We start from the raw sequence: 18,620 nt of genomic DNA on the forward strand, positions 1-18,620 counted from the left end.
AGTCATGAAAATGGCAAGAGTGAGGCAAAGAATAGATTCCCATCTTCAATCATGCCTTTATTTTATAAACTTTTTGTGTTCCTAATTAATCTCTGTGTTCTCGTTATTTTTACATTAGTTTTCAACGTTGTTCTAGAAGCTGATGAGGGAAGGGTCTTGTTTTATGGGCAGTGGCTGAGCTTCTGAGAACTCAGCAGGAGACGGCTGTGTAGGCATTCTGTTCTGGGCCTCTGCACTGAGCTCTGCATGGGGGTTCTATCTCTTGGGAGTCTCTGAGTTTTCCATTTATGACCAAGAAAAATTACTCATGTTTTAAATATTCGCTTTTCAAATATGGATAGTGACAATTAAGTGACATACCCATGCGAGGGAAACAACACAATAGCTAGCCACACTGGAGTTTCTTTGAGTGACGATGATTGGAATTTATCTTTAAAATAATAGTCTTCCAAAAAAGAACACTGCCACCTTGCAAACTTCAGTGAAACTGCTACTCCACAGAGAACTGACAATGTCATTAACTATAGAAATTATTTTACCTTTACTTATAGATTGCTTTTTGAGTGTCATTTATTTATATGTTTAATAAAAGAAAGATAACCAAAATTATTAGGATTGAATTTATTTTTCCTCTACACGTCTGAAGTTAAAAAGTTAAATTGTGGCCGGGTGTGGTGGCACACTCCTTTAATCCCAGCACTTGGGAGGCAGAGGCAGGTGGATTGCTGTGAGTTCGAGGCCAGCCAGCCTGGCCTATAAAGCAAGTCCAGGACAGCCCAGGCTACACAGAGAAACTCTGTCTCAAAAAAAAAAAAAAAGTTAAATTGTTTAAAAGCTCTATAGCCTTTTTTTTTCACTTTTCTCTAATTGTTTTTATTCATAGATGGACACAAAACACATTATCTTTCAATATACAGAGAATTCAAATTAAACAAGGCATGGATATTAAGTAGACTACATTTTTCCTATTTTTAAAGTTGATGAGGCATAGTGTCATAGGATAATATTTGACCTCTGTCCTCAGTTTCTGCTACAGAGATCCTAAATTCTGGTAAAATTTTTAAATTAATTCTTTTTTACATATATATTTATATTATTATACACATTATAAAATAAACTACATTCAGAAAGATGAATCTCAAAACAATCAGGAATTATATAAATGCTACTACATTCATAATGTTTTGACTATTCGTATTTGACAGCCTTTTCTTTTTAACATTTTATATATTTCTATTTTATGTTTTTTTTAATGTTCTGCATACATATGTGTCTGCTTCAGGGTATCATATCATAGAGTTACAGACAGTTGTGAGCTGCCATGTAGTTGCTGGGATTTGAACCTGGGCCCTCTGGGACAGCCTTGAAGAAAACATCTTTCCTATATTGGTGAGTCTAAGGGTCTGAGTGTAAATCAATATCTATCATATCTTATCTCTATCAACTTAAAACATCTATCTAGACCTAAAACCATCTTGACTCCTGAACAACTAAGCTTAATTGTAAAACAAAACTATCTGGTCTACAGCCCCATCAGAGACTTGAGAAAGAATAAAACTAATTACATGAGTAAACAGGAAGTACAGTTTAGCATTTTCCAACGTGAAAAAAAATGACAGAGACAGTTTCCTGCCTGAATAGCCACCCAAAACTCTGTCTTAATGTTGGAGCATCATCTGACAGACATATTTGTGAGGCAGGAACTATTGAGGACTTGTTTACCCTGTCTTAGCAGAATTTGGCCATCAACTTTGCCTGCTTTCAAGCTTGCCCATTTTGGGGCAGAATTCTGTCTGTGGCAGAAATGAGGACATTTTTCCCAGTGGCTTGCTTGCCACATTTGAAGCCATGTCCATCAGGAAGTTCTTTGATGCTCATGATCTTCTTTGAGGTCAGCTGCGTGTTTCCAGGAGTTAACCTGTCTTCTCGTCAAAGAATCTTTAAGATAATTTAAAACATCTTTTTTTTTTTTGAGACAGAGTTTCTCTGTGTAGGCTTGGCTATCCTAGGCTCACTTTGTAGACCAGGCTGGCCTCGAACTCACACTGATCTGCCTGACTTTGCCTCCCAAGTTCTGGGATTAAAGACATGTGCCTCACTCCTGGCATAAAAACATTTTTAAATGCAAGATTCTATAAGTCTCTGAGGTTTTGAAGACCTTATCTAACTATTTTACCTTATCTATATATAGAAACATATCTATCTGTTACACCTAGAATGTATATTCTTATAAACAGACTAGTTATTGACATAACCATCAGTTGACCAGCTAATAATTAACTTGTATAACTTACTTATCCTAAACAGCCTGCAATAGCACTTTCAAAGTATTGAAGGTAAACTTTGTATTCTACTTGAGTTGTATGGGTACAATACCTTATATTAGGGTGGAAACGTAATGTGTGTGAAGAATCGTCTCAAATTTTAATTTCATTGACAAATGTGACAGAAGATTATTTTGCTCCAAGGCAGTGCTCAGAGGGCTCAAAGTGTCAGCTGATCCTCAGAAAGCTCAGCTTGATTAAAAACCTTCAGCTTTTAGACCTCACCCACAACATCTGGGAAACTATATGGTGTGGGATCTGAGTGAGTCACCCATGGCCAATGAATATGTTAGTGAATGCATCTCTGTATCAGGAAGGCAGTTTTGTACCCAGGACCCTTCCAGGCCCAGAGGTACATACTTCCTCAGCTGGTTATTTATATCCTTTGTTATAAACTGGTAAATGTAAAATGCATTTCTTGAGATTTAGAATTATCAAATCTGGGATGACCAAACGGCTTTGGCTTTGTAGCCAAGTCAAACAGAAGTACAGGTAACGTGAGGACTTCAATGTCTGCCCTGAAAGCAAGCTTGCACAACTGAGCTATTCACCTCTGAAGTCTGGTATCAACACCAGCAGTTGATACAAGTTGAATCAAATTGTAGGATTCCTACTTATATCAGGACTGATTGTTATCATTATACAAAATTAACTCCCACAAATCCTCAAATTATACTTCTCCTAATTTATTATAAGATTTCTTCTAGATATGGACAATTTTATTTAAAATTTTTAATTTTTTTCATTTTTATTTTGATTATTTATTTACTGATAATATTATTTGACTTCTTGGTGCTTAATATTTTTTAACTTTCAATTTATTATAATTTCTACAGATTACATCCCTAGTGTTATCCCTTCACTTGTATCTTCCCGATGCTATTCTCTCTCCTTCTTTAGCCCTGTTCCCCTCCCCTAGACCTCTGTCAGAAGGGAAGCCCCCACCATATGACCACTGTCTATCAGGTGTCATTCAGATAGCCTACTTCCCCTTCCTCTAGCTGGGCTTCCTCACCAAGTGGAAGTGATCAAATCAAAGGCACCAGAGTTCATGTTAGAGGCAGTCACTCAGCTCCCCACAGCCATGGAAAATGAGCTGTCCATTTGATCCATCTGAACAAGGGGTCTAGGTTTACTGCATGCATTGTCCTTGCTTGGTGCAACTGGTTGTATCCCATTCCAGCTCTGCTGTCCTTGATGGTCTCCTTGTGGGGCTCTTGAACCCTCTGGGTCCTTCTGTTCCCCCATTCTTCTTTACTACTTTCAGTGCTCCACCCAGTGAATCCCAGCATCTGTCGTCATCCCCTGCTAGGTAGAGTCTCCCAGAGAACATCCATGTTGGGATAATATCCATTTATAAATGAGTATATACCATGCGTGTCTTTCTGGGTCTGAGTTACCTCACTCAGAATGATCGATTCAAGTTCCATCCATTTGCCTAAAATTTTCATTATTTCCTTGTTTTTAATAACTGAGTAGTATTCCATTGTGTAAATGTACCACAGTTTCTTATTCATTCCTTGGACGAGAGACATGGTTTTAATGTTTTTAATATGGTCAGATCAAACCACATCACAAGTTCAACTGAGGATTACTCACTTGTGACTCAACCAAGGTACATAATGTCTCTATCTGAGGCTCTTCCATCTTCCTGGCACCCAATGCCTTTGAAGCCATGTCCTGACCAGGGTGGCATTTAATTTTTTCCATAAAACCATGTACTCCATAGACTTCAAATAACTAGCCAAGTTAGTTATGGTGCATCCCACATCTAAACAATGCTCAATAATAACCCCAGAGTGTGAATGCAGTTTCCAAAGAGCTTTGTGTCACCTGGGGTAAATATGTTACTGTTTTAATACAAAATGATAGAAACGTTATTCTTAAGTGTATGTATGTTTGCATAGTTTGAAACTTTTTTGGACATTTTAGAAAATTCATCTTGCATTAGAACCATACTCCTTAGCTATAATCTAGGATACTTCAGTCACTCTAGCAGCTGCCCTCTCTCCACCATGGCAATTCTCAGAGGTACTCTACTTTAATTTAATACTATTTAATTGTTTTATGTTTTCCTAAAACTTCAACATGAACACATAATGTTACTATAATACAACTTGAAATGGGAATACATAGGCATATGTATGCATACAGCTAAACATTTTTCTTAATGTAAAGGTCATCACAGTTAACTTTAAGAGTTCTAGATTTATGTTCTTGCAGAGAAGCCTGTTTTTATTATATGTTTTAACAATGAGTGCTATATGAGAGTATTCAATACCTACAGTGACAAAATAACAACAACAAAAGTTTTCTTTGTCAATGCATCCTTAATGTGTAGCAGTTATGGGAGCAAAATTTCATTTACTAATAGTAACAGTATGGTGAGCATATATTTTTCTGAAAGAGCTAAATGTTAAATCTGGTAGGCAAAAACTCAATATAAAAACCTAAAATAATTACAGAAAAATAATCAAATAGAACAAATAAAGAAGAAACATAGGGGAAAGGCATAGACTAATTTCATTTACCCAAGTGAAGGATTTAATAATGTAGCAACAACTGCCGGAGCAGAAAGCTGGCTTAGGCATGGAGAAAACAGATAGTGAACAGGAAGTCAGACTGCACCATAAGTCTTTAAGACCCGTGTTTTCCAGTGTGGCTCCACCTCCCAAAGGTTCCACAGCCTTCTCACAGTGCCTCAGCTGGGAAGCAAGAGTTCAAATAATGAGCCTGTGACAGTAAAATTTGATAATAATATTACATTGTTTAAAATATTTATACTTATTTATGCTATAACTGTCCCTGTACCTGAATACTTCTTTCCACTCTAATAACTTTCCAAAGTCCAAATCGATATACCCAATCTGAAAGACACCTATCACAAACATATAATTTGGAATTTCTTTGGGCCTCCACAAGCCAAGGCTACATATTAATATAAATTTCATTCTTCATTATAGCACCATTAAAAGTAATAGACTAGATGCAGTAATAATTTGATTTTTTTTTTGTTTCTTTAAAAAGCACAGGAATAGTATAAGAACATGCTTTAGTTTTAATCCCAAGCATGGGAAATGGATGTGCTTCAGATTGTAAACAGCAGCTGACTCTATTTTGCCTCATGCAGAAGTTTGATTTTTTTTTTAGCTGAAATTGTGTGATGTTTGAAATTCTAGGGACTTTTCTAAATGTATATAATTGCTAGGGCTCCAAGAGGTGGGGAGGATTGATGGTTGGCAGTTGGTTACTATTGGTCACAGTGGGTTAAGTAGTAGTATACAAAGAAGAAACAACAACAAGAAAAAATTCAGCTGGAAATATCTTATTAAGTATTAAATTAGAAAGGAATTGATAAAGCTAGACAAAAGCACATACTCTGTACAAGATGATGATATTTTCGTAGTGTAAAATACTTTCCTATTTCCCAATACTTCTTGGAATGATCTTTAAATAATCTTTCTGTTTTTAGAGTAATAGAATATGTAAGCACTCCAATGGGCTTATTAAGATGGAATGCTTTTAGATAACAGCTGAAAAAGTAAGTATGAAAACTTAAAACTAACATATTCATATGTTAAATATAACAATTTTCTATAATTGCTATAGATTTCTCTTATGGCTAAATGATTAAAAATGTATCTGGTATTGCATTAGTCAGTGTTGATGCAATGAATAAGATCCGACATTGAGACTTTGTGTCTGTATAGTAAAAAAAAAAAAAATACAAAAACGTAAAAACAAAACCAGCAAGGTCCATGTGAATATGGAAGAAATACAATGCTGCTGAGTTGGCACATATGCTCAGGAAAGATGTTAATTCCAGGAAGATTGTAAGTAGGAAAAGAGAGGAAGGCCAAGAACCTTGAAGACAGATGGAGAACTTAAAGTACATACTGAGCTGGGATTTTAGGGGAGGGCAAGACATGACAAACTAGAGAATTGGAGGGGAGACATTCCAGACATACTAAAGAACAAGATAGAAATGACAGTCTGTGGTGAATATGAGGATTTGATGAGCTAAGAAGAATAAGAGAAAGTGATTTGAAATGAGACTGTAAAGATAGATTAAAATTATGAAGTTTGAAATTTTACTAATACATTTGATTTTTTTTTCTACTTTGGAAGCAGCAAAATTCATGTTTTAAGCAGCAAAGAAACAGCAATATACAGTAAACTATCTTAGTTTATTCAGATTGCTGTTACCAAATGCGGCAGGGTTCTGAGTAATTTGGAAAATATAAACATTTATTTGTCTCAATTCTAGGTGCTGCAAATCCAATATTTAAATGATGTTGTTTTTGCAGTCCTGTCTGCTTTGGAGAGAGCTCCTTGCTGTTGGACCCTCACAGCTCAGAAAGCTAGAACTACACTTCTCTGTTATAAATGTATCTGTCTTGTTCATCTGGTAGAGCTCACATTAAGTTTCTTGTGTCCTGAAAGCCCTCCACTAGATTCTCTCACCTTGGACTGTAAAATCTAACATAAATTTTGAAGACACATGCTGAACTCACAGTAATTGCTTTTAAAAAAAACCCTAAACATTATTTTAAAGATTGCTTTATAGAAGGAACGGAATGAATGTAGTAATGAGGAGAAGAAAAACTACTGGGTATTTTCTTTTCTCTTGCAAAACTATAAATTGTCATGCCATAGAGAGTAAGAAGGTGAGCATATCCAAGGATGCACTCACCATTAATACTTAGTCCATGACAGTCCAGACACAGGAAAGGAAGGTTCTTAAGAGTCAAGCGCTAAAACTGTCAGTTCTCCACTAGAATAGAACCGGCGTGGTGACAAGGCTCCCGGAGTGAGGAACTGGGGAAAAGACCTGAGTCTGGAGAACTTCTTGAGTGAGAAGGGTTATTATTGGCCTCGTTTGCTCAATCATTAATGCCCTTACAAAAAAGAAAGAAAACTGAATATTCATGATGCAGAAATTGACTTGCAGTCTACAAATTGCTCCAATATCCCCATATTTAGGATGAAAAACCTGAATCAAAGAATCTAATTCCAACATTCTGAGTCATACCTAAGCTTGTGAGTCACCATTTAAACCAGGTCTTGACTAGACTTAAGGCATGCTATCCGATGGGCTATTTAAAAATACACAAGAGCATGGTATGTTGATAACAGAGCAATAAGAAGAGCAGGAGATAGAAAATGTGTAGGCAGTTTTAGGGTAAAAAGATCTCCCACAAAGTGATCAGTCCCTTTCTTGTCTACAAGCCTGAAATGTCCTTAGGCAAGTTAACAATATCATTCATGCCAGAGGCCAGAGATTTCAGAAGTGCTTAAGCCAAAATATCTCCAGTTTTGACATGACCAGAGACCAAGGATGCCAGAATATGAGTTAGGTTTTTCTTATAGCCTTTCCTGTAAAGAAGTACCCCTTTTCTATAACCCATACTGAGGAGGTGGTCACACTTGAAGGCACCTGGATACCTGGGATGGACATGGTATTGAGGAGTTCAAACACCCAGCCTTCCATTTCTCCATTCAGTAAAACTTGATAATTTCCAGAACACTAGCCATCACTGCTATTCCACCACTCGAGACACCCCACACACACCGCAGAGGAGCTGTGCTCTTCTTTTCTTTTGAGTTTCCTGTAATAAAATATATTTTTTTCTAAATTTCATCCTCTGCGGTCCATGAATTTTGTTCATTAAATTTGTAAGAAAAGTCATCTTAAATGGAGGAAAGTTTGAAGCAATTCCACTGAAGTCAGGAATGAGTTGGGGAAGTCCACTGTCACCATTCCTTTTCAATACTGTGCTCAAAATATTATCTGGAGCAATAAGGCAGGGAAAAGAAATTAAATGGCTACAGATGAGGACAATTTCAAACTATCCCTATCTGCATATGACATAAAGCTATATGTTAGAGATTCCAAAAAAGTTCTGGAAAAAAATAAATTTAGAAAAGTGGTAGTGGGGTAGAATCAGCTTGTATATATCAAAGGCGTGAGGAGAAAGAGATCATGGACACACTCCCATTCACACTTGCCACACACACACACACACACACACACACACACACACACACACAATATCTAGGAATAAATCTAATCAGGGAGTGAAGTTCCTCAATTGGTGAAAACATTATTACTTCCAAAGAAAGATACTGAAAAAGACACTAGAAAATGGAAACATATGCCATACTAGTGTATTGGTATATGTGTAAGTGACCACTTTACCAAAAGCTACTTATACACTCAATGCAATTCCAATCAAAATTCCCATCTCAGCACTGTCATTGGTAGAGGCAGGGTTTGAGCTGTCTGAGTCCCTGTTGCTGCTGCAGGGAGGGAAACGGAAGCAGGAACTGCGTGTTTCTCCATAGGAAAAGAATGAAGGGAGTGGAAGCCAAGCCAGGCAGCAACCAGAGCCTGGCCTGCATTGTGCTGATCAGTGACTGCTTCCTGAGCTGCGGCAGGTAACAGAGGCTGGCTCCGAGCACTGACCATGAAGGAAGCAGAGGCAGGGGCCCAGTTTTGTCTGGGCATACAAAAATGGCTGCTTCAGGAACAGCTGGTGACTTGCTCCTGCAGATCGCCATTGGGGTGGGCTTAGCGGCACAAATACAGATGGCCAACATTTAACTGGGACTGGCTTACAGTTTCAGAGGTTTAGTCCATTATCATGGTGGAAAATATGACAGTGTGCCAGCAGATACGGTGCTGGAAAAGGAGGTAACAGTTCTACATCTCGAATTGCAATCAAAAGAAGGAGACTGCCACATAGCTTGAACACATGACACCACAAAGCTTGCTTCCATAGTGAAATACTTCCTCCAATAAGGTCACACCTTCTCCAACAAGGCCTTCCTAATTATTCCACTCCTTACAGTCCATGCATTCACACACACATACACACACACACACACACACACACACACATACACACACACACACAAGTTTATGGGGGCTATTCCTACTCAATCCACTACACTGATGAACAGATAGAATCCAAAAAGATCATATTGACTGTCATAAGCCAGGACCCCAAAGACAAACATCTCATATTCTCTTTTGTCAGAGTCCCCTAGATTCAAATAGTCAGATGTGAATATATGTCCTAGACTAACTGCAGAAACCAGGAAAATAAAAAAGGACCATTGCTGGGATAAGAGATGGGGAAACAATAGAAAGGGGCATAGTCAGGTATAAGTCACGTGATAGGGGAAATGGGAAAGGAGGACCTCTAATGGAGGTGAGAAGACAAATACAGAAGAAGGAGGGAGACACACACAACAGTAGAATGTCTTCAAATGTCATAAAAATCATTCTGCTATGTACCAAAAAATCCTACAATACACTTAAGTTTGTATAATATATATAATTTAAATGAAATTTTCTTATTTGGGCTAAAAATGATTCTTCTAAGAGCCAAAAGTTGGGATGTGAAACCATCAGGCATGAGAAGCCTACTTTTGAGTTGTTGGTCCCTGTTGTCCGAGAGACTCCAAAACTATTACAAACTGTTGCTTCTGCTCTTGGTTGCCCCCAAGAGGTGGAAGGGAAGTATCTATTGGTGAAAATACCATGAACTTCAGGCACAAGGCTCAGAGGCTCCTAAAGAGGCATTGTCCCAACTGCAGCCTCCCTGAGGACTAGCTTTGAGGGTATCAGAAAGTACTGTGCATGCTTATAAGGAGGAAAGCAACCAACAGCCCCATTCATCTGGAAACTACAACTACCAGCATGGCAGGATAACTGCATGGTGTAGAAGTGGCATGCATAACTCGGTGGTTGATGTCTCTTTAGTTTTATGCAATACCCACTCAACAAGAGGGAATTTTTGCCAACTACTGAAAACCTAGTCAATCACTCAGGGGTAGTGATATCACAGACATTGGAGGCCATCTACAGCCATTATTTCACTTAAGCAGAATAATACCTAACTACATTCTAAATATTTTTCCTTACAGCCACAAATAAGTTTAGTCTTCACTCCTCATGAAAGAAAATTATTTTTGCAACAGGTGAGACCATTACCAAAAAAAAAAAAAAAAAAAAAAAAAAAGAAGAAGAAGAAGAAAAAAACAATCAAAATGCAGAGGTGTAGAATCTGGTCAAATGGAGAGACCTACAAAACAAACAAACAAACAAAGAAACAAGAAAACCCTCTTGTATATTGGCTAAGGAGACATTGCAGAAAAGGGGATGGAACAATTGTAAAAGTCAGAGGACAGGGAAGTTTCCTGTGTCTTCTAGCAAAGTTAGAGGCTACAAACATAAGCCTCACCAACATGGCTTTCCAAACAGGAGCTGAACAAGAATGATACCATGAAAACCAGAAAGAAAAAGACCCATGAAACCTTAACTCTACACAAAGAACTACAGGCAGCTAAGGAATGCTGAGAGCAGGAGAAATAGTCTTCCCTAGGGAAGAGTGTATCCATTGACTCTCCAATACCAAATGTCAAACCTGAAAGCATACTTACAAAAACACCATACGGACTATGTTTAGATATATGAATAAAGCAACAATTAATCTAAAATGAAAGTCATGAATTTTAAAGAAAGAAAGAAAGAAAGAAAGAAAGAAAGAAAGAAAGAAAGAAAGAAAGAAAGGAGTGGCATTTAGGAAGGTTTGGAGAGAAGAAAAGGAAGAGTGATTTAATAATGTTATAACCTGAAAAATTAAAGAAATAATAAAAACATTGTAAGACAAGAATGAAAAGTTTACTGGCTCAGCATAGCATTGGTGAATGTTAGCTTTTCTGGACCCTAACTCCCTAATGTAAGCCAAACTAAGATCTAAGAAAGGCTCTATTGATTTCAAGGACACCCCGAATTCCTGAATCACGTTGGGCACATTGGCCATGAAATTGAAGGAGGGTAAGTACATGGACTTACACTCTGGTTCTTGTATCTCAGGTGCAAATTATTTTCTATCCTTTTGCCATTCTCAGCTCCAGGAAGCAGGCAAGATCCATCCACCTCCTCTTTCTACCATTGGTCTTTCCATTTTCCCTTTAATGAGAAAGAATACTCCGTCAGCCCCCTTTGAGATGGCTGCCCCATTGTACCCTGAAGCTCTTGTTTTTATGTTGGTGTAACATTGACAAGATAAGGAATGGAATTATTTTGATCCTGTTCCTTTTCAAGCTCTTTAGATGTTATTGTAGTCTGTGTTCTCTAGATTGAGGGCAGTTAGATCCAAATTGCACAGTGAATCACAGCATAGCTCTTCTAATTCAGGCAACCTGATTGCTGGCCCTCTTTAAATGGGAATCCACCCCAAGTGCTATCATGCTTGCCTCCTGTCTGGACTAAGAAACATAACATGGACTGACTTATTAATTTATGCAAAAAAGTCCAGAGGGAACTTTTAAAAGAATATTAAAGCTTATCCCATAAATCAGCCAAGATATGTCCATGCCAACTTACATAATCTTTATAAACTGGCTGGATCCCATGACATGTGAGGTTCAGTATATGTTCCAAATGATTTTGAGGGGAGGTGATTGGTTCAAAACAAGCAGATTAAAATTACATATATAAAAATGCAGGAAATTTACCAAGGACATAGAGTACTTGTCGCATAAATTAGAGAGGAATGGTCTGATAGACTTCTTTCCTTCATAGATAATGCTGGATGACAGGATGTGGAGAACCTAGATTATTGTCACTAAGAATGCTTAGTCTAATAGGTCTCTTACCTCCTCATGATGGTTCAGAAGGGAAGGAAGGACAATAATGAAATCTCCAGAGGATATTCTGTTGAGGTAGGGGTGGGAGACAAATAGGATATGTAAGACACTCAAATACATGTTGCTTTGGGTTTAAAGAAGAGATAACATGGCAACCCTTGATGGTATAAGCTTAATTCAGACCTTAAAGAAGAACACACTTATTATTTTCTTCATTCAAACCTGTTGTACTACTAGACTAGAGGATTTAAAAATGGTTTTTAGTGACAAATATCAATCATTATAATATCCTACAACTTGATCACTTTATAAGAGAAAAGGTACAAAGTCTCATGCCCTCCACCACCCCCCACAATAGTGTCTACTTCCACTTACAGATATATACTGATTGGGGGTATAGGCTTTCAAACAGTTGATCACCCAATTCCATCAAGGAAGGAGCTCAAGTTAGATCCTAGTAATGACACACATTACATGACACACAAGGAAGCTTGATCTTCCTTCAATATGAGGGCTAGCTGCCATGTACTCATGATCTCATAAAGTTTAGAGATATCAGAGAATGACTCTTCAAAATCAATCATTCCATTCGAAAGGAAGAAAAAAAAAGCCAACTGTCTCTTGTTAGTTTCTGTTCCTAAGGCACAACCCAGGAGATAATAAGACTTTCCTAAAAATCTGTGCATATGACAAGCAGCATGGGTGCTTTGGTCTAACCTGTTATCCAGAGGTTCAACAGCAAGTCTGTTGTTCAATGTACAACTGATCTCTCTCCTTTTCTTCCTCACTCCTCACTCCTATGGTCCTCAAAACAATAACCCTTTTCTATCATCTTCAGTTCTACAGAGGAACAAATATTTTTGTGTATGCATTACACACTGGTAAATTGGTATATTGACATGCATTATTTAAGTCACTAAGAAATGGGCTCTGGAAACAGAAAGGATTTCAGTCTCCCTGTTAACACCTGAGCGTGCTTCAGTCTCAGTGTATCTTTCAAAATCCTCTTGATGCTGGTCCCCTGACTTTGACAGCAAGAAAGAAAAAAAGAAAAACAAAACAAAAGTAGAGGCATTGTGTCCTAGAAAACAGAGACAGAAAAAATTTTCCAACAGAAATTGCCAATATTTATCCCATGATATAAAGTTACCTATAATAAAGTTAGCTAATTAAAAGTTTGGAGGCAGGATCATCTGCTTAAAATTTCTGTTTAAGGCCCTGTGAAGTCTTCTTCAGTTCATCTCTGCTGAATAGTACAAATATCAATTCCATGAGGTTTTGCTATTTATCTATTATTTCTCTCATCTGTTACCTGTGCTCATTCACAACAAAAATAATAGTCATCAGTTCCACTCTCTAGACAGCCATTGAGTTTTTCAGGACCCTAGCTTCTCAAGGAAGACTCCATTATTTTCAAAGACATACAAGTATTCCTGTAGTACATCCATCACTGAAATATCATTTGTATGTGAAACAGTTGACAAAAAATTTAAATTGACAACTTGCCACCTTAAGCTGACATGTAGATTCAAGACATAAATTCCATCCACTTAAAGTAATAGTTAATTATTAAAGATCAGGTGGGGGAAACGAATTCAAATCATCTGCATTGAAGAGACTAACCATCTAAAGAAGGGAGACACACTTGCAGAGGAGACCACACTCACATCTTGCAATTGGTAGAGGCCCAGGCTTGCTGGCTGCTTGCGTGTATTCATAATGGGTGGGTGAGCACTGTGACCAGAGCTGCACATAAGCACCAGTTTGTGCTGATTACTACCGTGTTCCACAGTCATGGAAAAGTCCCTGACATTGAATGCATCCATTGTGAACATTTGTTCTGGATGATGAGGACAGCATGAAATAAGAATTAGGATAGCAATTTTAAAATCTGGGAACTTCTAAGATAAAGACTTGAGTAACTTGTTAAGCAAATGGCAGTGGTATGGGCCAGAGTTCACATTCCAAGGCTGAGGTGATTTGAATAAAACTTCCTGCTTCACTTATATATCCACCTTTTAAATATCATTTATGTATGAACATATCGAGATTGGTAAGTTGAAAGAATAAAGTGGGGTTTCACTTAGTTTGGGTCAATTTTTATAGATTCAATAGGGAAAATCATTGTCATTCAACCTACCAAAAATGCTAATGAAAATAAGGCTGCGCATGGATGCACATGCCTTTAATGTTTGTACTTGGGAAGATGGGGAGACAGTGGTAAGAGAATCTTTGTGAGTTTGAAGCTAGTCTGGTCTACAAAGCAAGTCAAAGACAGCCGAAGCTACACAGAGAAACCCTGGCTAAAAAAAAAAAGAAAAAAAAAAGAAAAAGAAAGAAAGAAAGAAAGCTAGAAAATAGGAAGAGAAAGAAAAGAAAAAACAAAGAAAGAAAAATTGGATTTTCATAGGCAATCATAAGGCAAATGTGAAGTTCCGGCTTTGCAGAACCCTGTTTAGCCAAACAGCAAGTCCCCTGCAGCAGGCTTGCATCTAAGGCCAATGTAGCTGCTTTCTGTTTTAAAGGAAGTCACCACACCAGTGACTGTCTGGAGAGCTTATTGTGAAGGACTGAAAGAGGCCTTGCAATGAAACTCTACAGGCTGTGTATTTAAACTCTAGTTTTTAGTGACTCTTGTTGCCACAAAATGAGAATAAAAATGGCCTTTTAAATCAGGTCAGCCTAGGCCTAAAAAGTACTTTTTATTTTGTATTACATACAAGATGCATTGATGGATGGGATACAATTATCAATTCATGATAAACAAGTGTGTTTTATATGCCTGGAAGTGTTCCAGGACTCAAAACTTTTGATCAGCATCTCTGAAAATCTATAGAAGTCCAGTTAAATTTATGATCTATGCAAGTCTCATATTATAAAATAGGTTGTAAGTTAATTCCACAAATCATACATTACCATCATCTTTCATTTAACCTCATTTCTTTGTTTTATTTATATCTTCTAATTTTTACTGGCAAATAGATTATTTGTATAAATATCCTACTATGATAAGCATTTATTTTGATGGCAAAAAAGCTATGTTAAAATTGACAAATGCAATAAGGTTTTTGTTTACAGTAGAATCAGATATTCATTTCCTCTCATATTAAGTTAAATGGGAAAGAAATCTCAGTATTCATATTGGTCTATGAGTCTTACTTTTATCACCAGATCCAAGCCTAAAAAAGAACAACTAATGAAGAAGTCACTTAGCAATAATTAATATTGATATTTAATTTTACAATTTACCATTTCACTGTAGAACACTGAAATGCCTTATTAGTGATATTCATTTTCTTTGGGATATTAAATGATAAAATCTGGTAAGGTTATAAATGTAAGTGGCTGTCTGGACTGGAGAGAGTGCTCAGTGGGTAATGCACTTGCAATACAAATATGAAGAACTGTATTTGGATCCTTGGAAGCCATGTACTGCCTGAAGCAGTAGCAGGTGTCTGTAATCCCAGCATGCCTGCGGAGAGATGGGAAGGAGGACTGGCAATTCCATGGAAGTTTCCAGGGTACAGCTAACCTAGCATTCACAGTAACAAACAAAAGACCCTGTCTCACATGAGATGGCCTGTAAAAACTAATACCAAAGGTTGTCTGCAGACCTCCACATGTACGTGTACACATTCTTGCACATACACACTGCTCACTGACACAGATACACACACACACACACACACACACACACACACACACACACACGTGCGCAAACATGCTAGATTAAAGAATTCAAAAGTTCTCAATTTGTTGGGTTTTGGTTTTTGTTGTTTTGTTTTTCTTTATGGTTGCATGCCAAAGACTTGTATAGTCTCAAGTCCAGACAACTTTTGGGCTTGCTCTTTGCCAAGAAAGTAACCAACCTTTTTATCATAACCTCACAAAGTGAACTTCAGCCATGTGAAGATTCACTCTTTAGAATAAATGCAGCCTTATTGTGAATTGTGGGTTTGTGGGCCCACTAGGTCCTGCTGGTCTGAATCTGTTCATTTGCCGAGTGTTTGCATACAGTGAGCAGAGTGTTCAATCCCAAGGATCCACTGAAGTTCCTTGCTCAGGACCTGCAGAAGCAGACATGGACAAATAAGAAATCATGTGTGCTCTGGAAATGTGGGATGACCATAAATGTCTAGGAGTGAGTAAAAGACAACTATATTTTAGAGTATAATGCCTATAGATTAATTCATCTAATTTCAACAATATTCACTTAAGTTTACATAGCCACATGCAAAAAAACTTTATATTTTGAGTAGACACATTCATTACTTCGAATCAGAGTATTGAGTATAAATACAACAATCTAGAAGCTACCTTCACTTACTGATAATACTAATTTTTTGTTGTTGTTTGTTTCTTTTTAGAGAAAGGTTTTCTCTTGTAGTCCTGGTTATCATGGACTATATAGACCAGGCTGACCTCCAATTCAGATCTGCCTACCTTTGCTCTCCAAGTGCTGCGATTAAAGGCATGCATCACCATGCTTATAACACTAAATATTAAATGAAAGTTGCCAACTTCTAATATGAAAATTTCCAAGAAGAAATAACTGTCACAAACACTAATAGTTTCTATAATAGTCCATAAACCATCAAATTTTTTTCACTAAAGGCTTTAGGAGTTAACTTCCAGTGATTAGCAAAACTATAATAGCCAATAGGTAACACTATTGAGAAATTTCACCAAGAATTTTGCACATGTGTAGCAATGCATCACTGCCACTCCAATACAGTAGCTTTGAGATCTCTAATTCACATTTTATGTTTCTCATTTGTTGGTAATGCTCAAAATAGAAAAGCTTGTAGGAGATCTCACAGTTGCTACAAGTCACCAAACCTCTATGTCATTATATGGCAATTCCTTACCACTGAATCCACTAGGTCATGCTACTCATTAGTACTGACATCCAGGTTTTTCCTTCTCATGTTTTTTATTTAAAATATATTTAAATATAATATTAATCAAAATAAGATGGATCACATGTTTTGTTTCATTTGTTTCACTAAAAACATTAGCACAGGGACATTAAGTGCTTGACTAAGTTAGATTTCAACCAAATGTTGATAGACCTTGAAAGAGGAAAAGGTGGAGAAAAAGCCACCAAGATTGGGTTTTTAAAACGTGGTATTGCAGAGAAATCAGAAGGATTAAGACAGTTAGGAATCAAGCACGGAGCTGGACTTTCTCAAATAGAATGTGGTTTATAGTAAAAGTTCATAGGCGCACAATCTAGACTCAAGCTGAAGGCTGTTTATTAAAAATTTAGGGAAGGTCAGTGAGAAAAACCAGGCACTCTGTTTTTTAAATCACAGGCCAAATGAATCGTCATTAAATTCTAAAGTAGAATGAAATATGGTGCCTGGATTCTATTTCTTGGAGTACACAGAGATCTGTTTCCCATTTTTGTTGTCATGAGGAGGAATGTCTGTAGGCTTTGAACTTTTTCAAGCCTACTTTGTTTGGGGTTCTTTAAAGCTTGTATCTCCCTTCGAACCCAGCTACCCTAGATGGGAGAGAAAGGAGAATAATGGGAACAGAAGAAGTAGACCTTTTTAGATTCAGACTCAGTTCCTTGGAGCTATTTCACTGGTGCAGTAAGCAGGATTTCAACAGACCTGTTAAACAGCAAACCAGCAACTCAGCAAAGGTGACTGCAACCACAGCCACCAGAACCAGAAGCTGCAGCAGGAGCCTCAAAGCACTCTCTGAAAAGGTTCTCTTCTAGGAGCATCTTAAAAGGGAGTGATAAACAGCCAAACAATAGGAAATGACACAAAGACCAAAATGCCCAGCCTGCTATTTTGGGCTCATATACATATCTCCTCTCAGAGTCCACATTAGGATGTTTATCAGATGACAAAAACAATGCTCCCACAAGAGGCAGTTCTAGTGGACAGACAGCTTGTAGTAGACCAATATGAGTTGTTCTCTCATCTGTCTGTTTCCAGTGGAAAAACACCACACACACTCACAGGTCTGTTTCACATCCCACACTTGGGATAAAAACAAAAACATATTTCCATCCACTACAGCTGTTTGAGAATAATGTCCAATATCCATCGCTCATCAGATGACTGACAGATGCATCTGACGAGACTGAGCATGCTCACCTCAGGCCCTTCGTGGCTGGGGTTTTCTTTCTATTTTTTATTTTTAATTTTTTTATTAAATGTTTTTACATATACATTAAAATTATTACATATATATACAAGAAACTTTCTACAGCAAGAAGAACCATGAAGCAATCAGGAATTATATAAATGTTACATTCTTAGTGTTTTGGCTATTTGTATTTGACAACCTTGAAGAAGACATCTTTCTTGGTGCATCTAAAATTCTGAATGTAGATCAGTATCTATCATATCTTGTCACTATCAACTTAAAACATCCAACTAGACCTAACAACATCTTTACCCCTAAATAACTAAGCTTAATTATAAAACTAAACGGTCGGGCCTTCAGCAGCATCAGAGACTTAAGAAGGAGTAAAATTAATTACTTGAGTATACAAGGAGTGCAGGTTAGCAGCTTTCGAAATGAGAAGATGACAGAGACAGTTTGCTGCCTGACGAGTCACCCAAAATTCTCTATAATGTTGGAGCATCATCTTCAGCCTTCTAGCCCAATATATCT

General features: G+C 37.3%; 1 long non-coding RNA gene across 1 annotated transcript in view; it reads right to left on the reverse strand.

Moving 5' to 3' along the window:
- Nucleotides 1-16,047, reverse strand: part of LOC311596778 — a 52,789-nt gene extending 36,742 nt beyond the window's left edge. Inside the window, exons 1-4 of the long non-coding RNA XR_014778973.1 lie at nucleotides 15,854-16,047; nucleotides 12,702-12,824; nucleotides 11,994-12,051; nucleotides 11,188-11,304 (exon numbers count right to left, since the gene is read on the reverse strand). This is a non-coding gene — a long non-coding RNA (uncharacterized lncRNA). The remainder of the gene's footprint in view (nucleotides 1-11,187; nucleotides 11,305-11,993; nucleotides 12,052-12,701; nucleotides 12,825-15,853) is intronic.
- Between the last annotated feature and the right edge of the window lie 2,573 nt (nucleotides 16,048-18,620).

The sequence above is a fragment of the Acomys minous genome, assembly GCF_964271855.1.
Source record: "Acomys minous genome assembly, chromosome: 1".
NCBI classification, from domain to species: Eukaryota; Metazoa; Chordata; class Mammalia; order Rodentia; family Muridae; genus Acomys; species Acomys minous.